The 8,284-nt window shown below is 37.6% G+C and overlaps 1 long non-coding RNA gene across 1 annotated transcript; it reads left to right on the top strand.

The window, feature by feature from the left end:
- The first annotated feature begins 373 nt into the window (after positions 1–373).
- Positions 374–7,704, top strand: LOC137769031 (uncharacterized). Its single transcript, XR_011074908.1, has 3 exons — positions 374–444; positions 4,127–4,229; positions 7,610–7,704. It is a non-coding gene; the product is annotated as an uncharacterized lncRNA (long non-coding RNA).
- Positions 7,705–8,284: the final 580 nt, after the last annotated feature.

The following is an 8,284-nucleotide window of genomic DNA, read 5'->3' as shown; positions in this document are numbered from 1 at the left end:
TTCCTACTTTATTACAAAAGGAAGAGAAGGAAAGTAGCCATAAGAATCATTCATAATCACCCACATTAATGACTGTTTTCACTATGATTGAATCATAGATATTTTATGTCTGTAGAAAGTGGTCATTTTTACTGTGCATGTTGATTCATAGTTGCATAACTAATCATGACAACTTTATTAATTGCTTATTATCAAGGGTTTTCTCTTTTATTAGAGAACAAGTGACTTCCTTCCCTTACACTGGTGTGTGTATATTTCTCTGTGTGATAGAGATTAATGCATAAAGCTTTGCAGGAAACTGCCTCATTGATTTTGTTGCCTTTATATTTGTCTTCCTTAGATGACTTCCACTAACATAGATGGAGGATGTATAGCCCATTTCAGTGGGACACCCAGGGCCCTGCCTATGGGGGTTGGAGTTCTAGCTTAAATTCAAGCAGCTGAGTAAGTAAGAGGTTAAAGGGATATTTTTAGAGAAATGAATGCATTGTATCATTGATTATTTTTAAAGTCCCCATTGTAGCACTTCTTTGATGGAGGTACTTTTATAAAGTATTAGTCCATGTGTTTTGTATACCAATTAAAAAATGAATTGCCAACACTGATGTAATGATGTGTCTTGGAATTTAATTTAATGTTATAAAGAGTTGTACTTAAGTTCCATCTCTGGAATCTATGTGTTTAAATATCCCTATGCTTTATTTTCAAATTCTTCAAATCTCACATTAGCCAATCCACTGCTCTACAGTACAATTCAGAAATGTTTTCAAAACTCCATGTTGTTTTCATCCCATTATTGAGGTTGAAGTTTATTCTGAGATTTTTATGTAGAAAATTCTACTCTTAAACATAAGGTAATCTCGCAACATCAAAGGTAATGATGAATAAATGAAACCCATCTCAGTTCATGGTACCTCCTGTTAGAGAAAACTCCCCAAAAAAGTCTTTATTGAAGAAAAGTATCAAATCAGTACCTTAGAGTCTTCTCTGCTATGATAGTGCATTGAATACCAGAAAGCTGATGGGGTAGTTTTAAAAAATGTCCTGACAGAGTCAAGGTGATGGCCATTTTTAGCTGCCCTGCTATCCATCACCTCTTTCAGCCAAGCATACTCCATCATATGCAACAGCCTCATGAATTTATGCATCAAGCTGTGCAGCCAGTCGTGCCGAGGGCGCTGGTGACAAGTGAAATTGCTGTGCGCCTCATTTAGCTGTTTATTGCGCCTGAGTACGTGTTGCAGCTGTCATCCCACGATGGGATGATAGTGCTCGTTAATAGACAAGACAGGCAAATAATGATGGAGGCCACAGCAAGAGAAGCTCATCTGCCAATGGGCTCTGAGCAATATCACAAACATCCACAAAGTTTTCCATCAAAAGCAGCTCTGTAAGGAAATAGAGAGGGCAGGGCTGTTCTTCATAGGACTAACAATGGAAATTAAACTTTTGAAAAAAGTGTAGCCCAGTGGATTGTGTAACTTAGGGCTGGCATTTGGGGTTCCACACTGTGTTTCCCTTTTAAAAGAATCACAGGAAATTGGCCACACTCACCAAGGAGGTTTGCTACCAATATTCAAGTTAACTATATTCCTCCTACACACCATGGAATTAACCTTAACCCACTGAGCAGTCGGCCTTATTCTGCTGTCAACCGTGGCTCCAAGAATTTGCGAATGTTATTTTTAAATTATTTGAAGACTTGTTTCATACATTTAGGATTTGGGATTGCTATCTTTCAATTCTTCTCAGTAATTCAGTGGAAAGTAACTTGGAATAGAAATATTCTATCTTTAGATTTGAGTGGAATTTTCTTTTTGAATTATACTCAAGCATTCATATCTTGGCATATAGGAAAGAGGCTCTTAATAAAATCTCTCCCAGATGAAAGTCTGTTAAACAACTGATTTTCATTTCCTTCCTTCCCTGAATGTGTGGCGCTTAATCTTATGGGTATTTTACAGTTGGTGATTAACAAGTGCCTAAGGTATGGGCTTAAATGTGAATCTTTATGATTTTCCCAACAGGTTATTCATTTTATAGGATTATGGAACTTAAAGAGTTAATTAACATGTTTGGTGTAATGAGATGAAACAAATTCTGACAATCCTCTGCAGGCTTTTATATACAATAGTAATACCCAAGAGAACTTGAATTCTATCTGTGCCACCTGGGTATTACTTTGAGTCTCAAATATAGAAACAAATATCAAGGTCCAAATTGTAAACTCAGAACAGAAATATTTATAGAAATTTATAATTTAATAGAAGAGCTGGGAAAACCCATAAGCATAAAAAATGAAAATCAAACATAAGAATAATCATTAAACACGCACACTATTTGGGAAATGGCTTTCTTGGATATGATAACATGTGGCCATGGTCTTTGTAGTGGTATCTATCTTACTATGAGGAAGGACTGCCAAGTTTAACAAAGACATTATTATTAATAAGCATGTTAAGAATCATAGAAAGTACTAACCAGGCCTACATAGCCCTTATTGGGATCCCAGAGCTATAATGATGGAAAAAAACATTTCACCCTTTAGTGTGGCCTCCTCATTTTAAAGATGAGGAAACCAAATCCCAGAGAGGCCAAGTGACCTAGCAAGATCTGTGGTGAGTCACCTACAGCATCTGCAGTGAACTCAGGTCTCTGGTCCCCTAATGTCCTCTAGAGCTGCCTAGTCTGTGACATTTCCCACATCCTTGCTGTGACTGGTGGTGTGGGCTATTTTTTACTATTCATTAACAAATGTATTATTTGTATTTATATGTTACTTTGAAAGAATTTTCTGATTTGTTTATCATTTATATATGCTTATTTCTTTAAAAAAATAATATAGAGGAGTGGGGAATACAAGGTATCTAACAATAAGGTTAAAATAAGGGCTGTGTCATGAAAGAAAAGAGAGAGTTATAACCAAAAAGCTCAGACTAAGGATAATTACTAGATTTGAATATAAGATTCACCACTGATTTAAAAGGGTTGATTCATTCTTAAATGTGATCCTTGTCTTTGAGCCAAAAATTACTTCAGTGAGAATGGACCTTCAGTTTTATGATGGAAATAAATGAGAAAATACAAGTTAACTTGCAAAGAAAATAGTTTTATGATGCACATTTGAAGAACATACGTAATCGTAAAGTGAGGCCCATCTGTATTAATTATTTAAAGGTCCTTCCTGCTTTAACACATTCATATCTGTGAATCTTCTGTTATTCAAAATGTAAAACAAAAATCATTAAAAGCAACTCTCCACTGGGTATCTTGATGCAGACATATCTATTGTCTTAGATGTCTTTGCTAAACACTTAGTATACAAGGCAATGTATATTCTACAATAATTAATTTGGATGCACGGTAGACATCATTATCCAGGAGGTACAAAATCACATTTGGATTATACGTTGCAGTAGTGATTTAGCTCAGAGTCTTAATGTAGAATCCCATGGACCAACATGTAATAAATTTATGTACTTTATTTCCTTTCCCTGTTTTGTGCTTACTATGGAATAATACAGTGGGAGCTATATTATTCTGTTCCTTTGCTTTTTCAAAAATAAAAACAACAAAAATCTTTCTTCTTTTTTTGGCATTTACAGAATGGTCAGCAAATTTGACTATGTTGACTCCTTTTTCTTAATGAAATGGAAAAGAGATGTGTGTTATACACACACACACAAAGTTTTATTAATGTTTCATAAAATGGTTGCTACAATCAAAGGAACTGCTCTGAAAATTAAATTACTGGGCTGACTCTGAAAATCAGCATAATATGCTCTGTTTAATTCAGTCATGCTAAGATGTTAGATTCTCCTTCATTCTCTCAGCTTTCTCTCTCCTTCACCTGGGGGCATCTGCTGATGAGTCTCTTCTAGAGGTTGTTTAATGACTATTTTACAGGAACTGTCAGCTTTCTAAAGCCCAGTGGCATTGGGCGTCACTGTATTACCAGCCTTTTTATACAGTTTGCCTGACTGTAAATCGGAGGTTTAAAAGTGCAAGAAAAGCTCCTATTTGACTTAATGACTGACTGATGCAGGTCGATTAATCTTTCTATGCTCAGATGTTTTACACACAAAGGTCATCTATTGTTTGTTTATACTCACTTTTCTGATTTTAGAAACAAGAAATAAGAAGACCATTTTGAGAAGAGCAGATAGTCACCTTAAGAAAAATCCCTGTCATACGCACTCTGGGATTTGGACTCAAATCCTAATTATACAGTAAGTGAAATGAACACAACCTTTACATTAACCTAATGTAAAGCTGCAAAACCGTGATACCTGCTCAATTTGGTTAAAGAAATTGAACATGGTGGCTTTTTTTTATTTTTATTTTTTTTTTTGGCAGGAGAGGTTATTTGTGACATTTGACAAAGTAGATCTTTTTGAATGTCTAAAGAAAAATATTATTTTCCTCCCCAGTCCTTACCCCTTTTTAAAAAACCAAACAAGAATCTTTTTAGCAGTATCTTATTTTACTTAGGGCATTACTTCTATTCAACATTAAGTGTTCTACTTAATTAACTTTTTAGATTGAAAATGTATCCTTTTTTTCAAATTAGATTAATTCATCATAATCTTGAATATAATACAAATTCTTTCTTCCTGAATTTTAACATGAGTACTCAGAGCATCCATCAAATTATTTTTGTCAGTATTAATTTTTGATCAAGGGATAATTTCTTTGATCAAAGAGTAGCCTAAGATCACAAAAAGCAGAACACAGAAGGTAATGCTGAGGAAATATTCAACAAGTTTGTGAATCTACTTTTAAAAGTTAAGACAACGTATCAGAGTTATTCTTCAACCAAGCAAAATATTATCTAACCATTGGTTCCTCCAAACAAATGCAACGGAACCATGATTCCAGCACTTTTTCCTGAGTGCAGACTTCCTACTGTAAGTGACTACATGAGAATAAGACCCAAGAGCAGATGCGGCATACAGGGAGCAAGGATGGTTGTAAATGCCTCCCCCTCCTTTTGAGAGTGAGAATAGTATAAACACTGAAGAAAAAAATAGAATTTCTGCTATTGCCAAGCAATTCAGGGTATTAAAAAGCCACATAAGTAAACTTAAGACTGTTTTCTGTTTGAATCTCAAGTTCATATCCTACTATCAAATGGCCATACATACTAAAATGATGCATAAAATTCTGGCAGTTTTTCTTAACATATTCTTTGACAGACATTTCTATGGGCAAATGTAGGAGGAGAAGGAATGACTGACTGGCGCTCTCTGATAGCACTTGCAGAGCATCATGTAGCTGCTCGGAGGCATAGCTCAATTGCCTCTCCCCGGGAAGTTCCAGGACTTCTTTTACTGTACAGCTCCTTCCTTGGGCTTTTGCTGCACTGAATTGTATGTGTTTGTTTACATGGTGATCTTTCTCTGGAGATTTGTCCTCACAAGGGCAGGGCCAGTTTTATATTTATCTGAACAAATCTCAAACATCCCAATGCCTAGGGCAAGGTTGGGCATAAGATAAGCACTCAGTAAGTATTGCCTACATTAAGTAACCAAGTTAGAGTGTGTTCTGTGTTCAGTAGAGAACTTACTAAGGTATTCTAAATATTAAATTCCTCATTGGAATTCAGACTGCCTCCTACTGCTAAGCATGAAGGAGCGATGGGATTGGACATGGAGATGGAGGTTCGAGTCTCAGCTTTGCCAGTTTGTGACTACCAAGCAAGGCACTTAAACTTGAGATTCTTCCATTTCTTATCTGTAAAACTCAGGATTGGATATCCCTCTGAGATCCTTGACAGCCACGATAACTCTGATTCTTACACCCCTGCTATTCTCATATGTGGCCAGCCATTTTCTTTTAGTCTACTTGCAACTCTAAGTTATTGGGTTGGCCAAAAAGTTCATTTGGGTTTTTCCATAAGATGTTATGGAAATATTATACTAACAGCAAACATTTACTAAGTATTTACCTGTGACAGTGATATTAGGTTCGTGACATTAATATTATCTCCTCTAATTCTCACAAAAGTCCTATAAATTAAGTTTTTACATATAGTGAATCTGAGGCTCAGAAAGACTACTTGTCTGAGGGATCACATTAGCCACAAGTGGCACAGATGAGGTTCAAGCCTTGGTCTCTCTGAAAGATGGTTTTCCTGCTCTTTCCTTTCTGCTGCCTAATTCTATCTGGGGCTCATTCCTTCCTGGACTTCCAAAAGGATAGTACTGTAATATTTTAAATAGTATTCCTGAGGGAAACAGCAAGACCCTATGTGCAAAGACCGATTTATTATGAATCAAATACTCTTGAGTTGTATTGTTATCAGAAGTGATAAGGTTCCTCTGATTCCCCCATATCTTTTCTCATCCTCTGGTGGCCAATGTTATGCATTTTCAAAACAGCTGGCCAATGGACTCAGTGGCCATAAAATAGAGCTCAGCAAGCTGCTCACACAAGGACTGAACTTGTGACCTCAGCATCATTTTCATCACACCCCAAGCAATTGAATTAAATGGCCAAAGACAAGTCTAACAAACACTGCATGAGATGAAACACAACCTCAGAGATGTGGACATATTTATCATTCAATCCATTTATATCTCAGTTAATATCGATAGTTTAATTTAGACTAGTACTTTGTAAAACAATGCACTAGGAACTGCAGAGTAAATGCACAGTCTGGACCTCTAGAGCTTAAAGTGTGAGGAGAGAGGCAGTAACAAGTGTGTGGATGAACACAGGTCCTAAGAGAGGACAAGCCAAGTGCCATGGAGGTACAAAGCCAGAAGAACTCTCACCCAGATGTAAGGTAACAGCAAAAGCTTTGTGTGGTGACCCCGGTAATCTCTCACTCCATCCCAGTGCCTTTCCACATCTACAGAATCCTTTAAGATCAGGAATAGCCCCCAAATTATCACACCAAAATGACCTCTTAGCAGCTCCTTGGCTCTCATAGCTTCTTGGATCTTTAGTCCTTGTAATGGCTCTGGCTTGACTTTAATCCTCTATATATTACCATATTATTTTTATCTAACCCCAACAGATCCAAGTGATTCCCAGTTTGTTCTTTCTTTTACTGTTTCCTTCATCCTGTGGTTACTAACTGGGCCTTGTCTTTGATTTTGCTTTTACCCCCTAACTCTTTTAGTTCACCTGTACTGCATTATACTGACAGCCCTGCTACAGTTACTATCTGGGTTCCCTGAAGGCTTTGCTCCACTCTGTTCTCTCCAGCTTTCAGAGAGCCCAGAGTTTTCCATTTCAATCCTTTTGGGATGCTACAGTACTGACTGCCTTGGAACAAGTGTTCCAGAATCTATAGTATATTTTGAAGAGATGAAGTTAACACTTTATTTTAAATGGAGTAAACCAGGAACTGTGAGCTAAGGATTTAACCCAGGTTTAGCTTGACCAGCAAGACTTTCAGCTAATGGGTAAGGAACTAACTGAGGGAACAGAGTGTCAGGAAATGGCTTCCTCTTCTTCAGTGCAATGGACCAAATCCTGATCCCCAATATGATGGAGACGGAAGTGAGGGCCTTTGGGAGATAATTAGGTCATGAGGGTAGAGGTCTCTCGTGAATGGGATTAGTCGCCAAAGAGCTCTCTTGCCCTCTTTCCATCATGTAAGGATACACAGAGAAGAAGGAAGTCTGCAACACAGAAAAGGGACCTGACCAGAACCCAACCATGCTGGTACCCTGAACTTAGACTTCCAGCCTCCAGAACTGTAAGCAATCAATTTCTTTTGTTTATAAGCCATCCAGGCTGTGGTACTTTGTTATAGGTGCTCAAATGGACTAAGACACTCATGAATCTTCAACCTCTCCTTCTCTACTGGCATTTTCTTTAAAGAAGTCCCTCAAAGTCAGGTTCTGCAAGATGCAGTGTCAACTATACTGAGCATATGGGAGAATGTGATGGTTTGTTTTATTGCTTCTATTGTCTACAAATCTGTTGTTTCCTTCTAGGAATTCAGTCCATAAAATGAGAGGGGTTTTTTGTTTGTTTGTTTTTGCAGAAGAGAACGTTTAGCTGTTTATAAATTTATTTATTTATTTATTTATTTATTTATTTATTTATTTATTTATGGCTGTGTTGGGTCTTCGCTTCTGTGCGAGGGCTTCCTCTAGTTGCGGCAAGCGGGGGCCACTCTTCATTGCGGTGCGCGGGCCTCTCACTATCGCGGCCTCTCTTGTTGCGGAGCACAGGCTCCAGACCGCAGGCTCAGTAGTTGTGGCTCATGGGCCTAGTTGCTCCGCGGCCTGTGGGATCTTCCCAGACCAGGGCTTGAACCCGTGTCCCC

This window comes from Eschrichtius robustus, chromosome 9 (genome assembly GCF_028021215.1).
Source record: "Eschrichtius robustus isolate mEscRob2 chromosome 9, mEscRob2.pri, whole genome shotgun sequence".
NCBI lineage: Eukaryota > Metazoa > Chordata > Mammalia > Artiodactyla > Eschrichtiidae > Eschrichtius > Eschrichtius robustus.
Note: the sequence above shows the minus strand (reverse complement) of the source record. Positions and strands in the feature narration are given on the sequence as shown.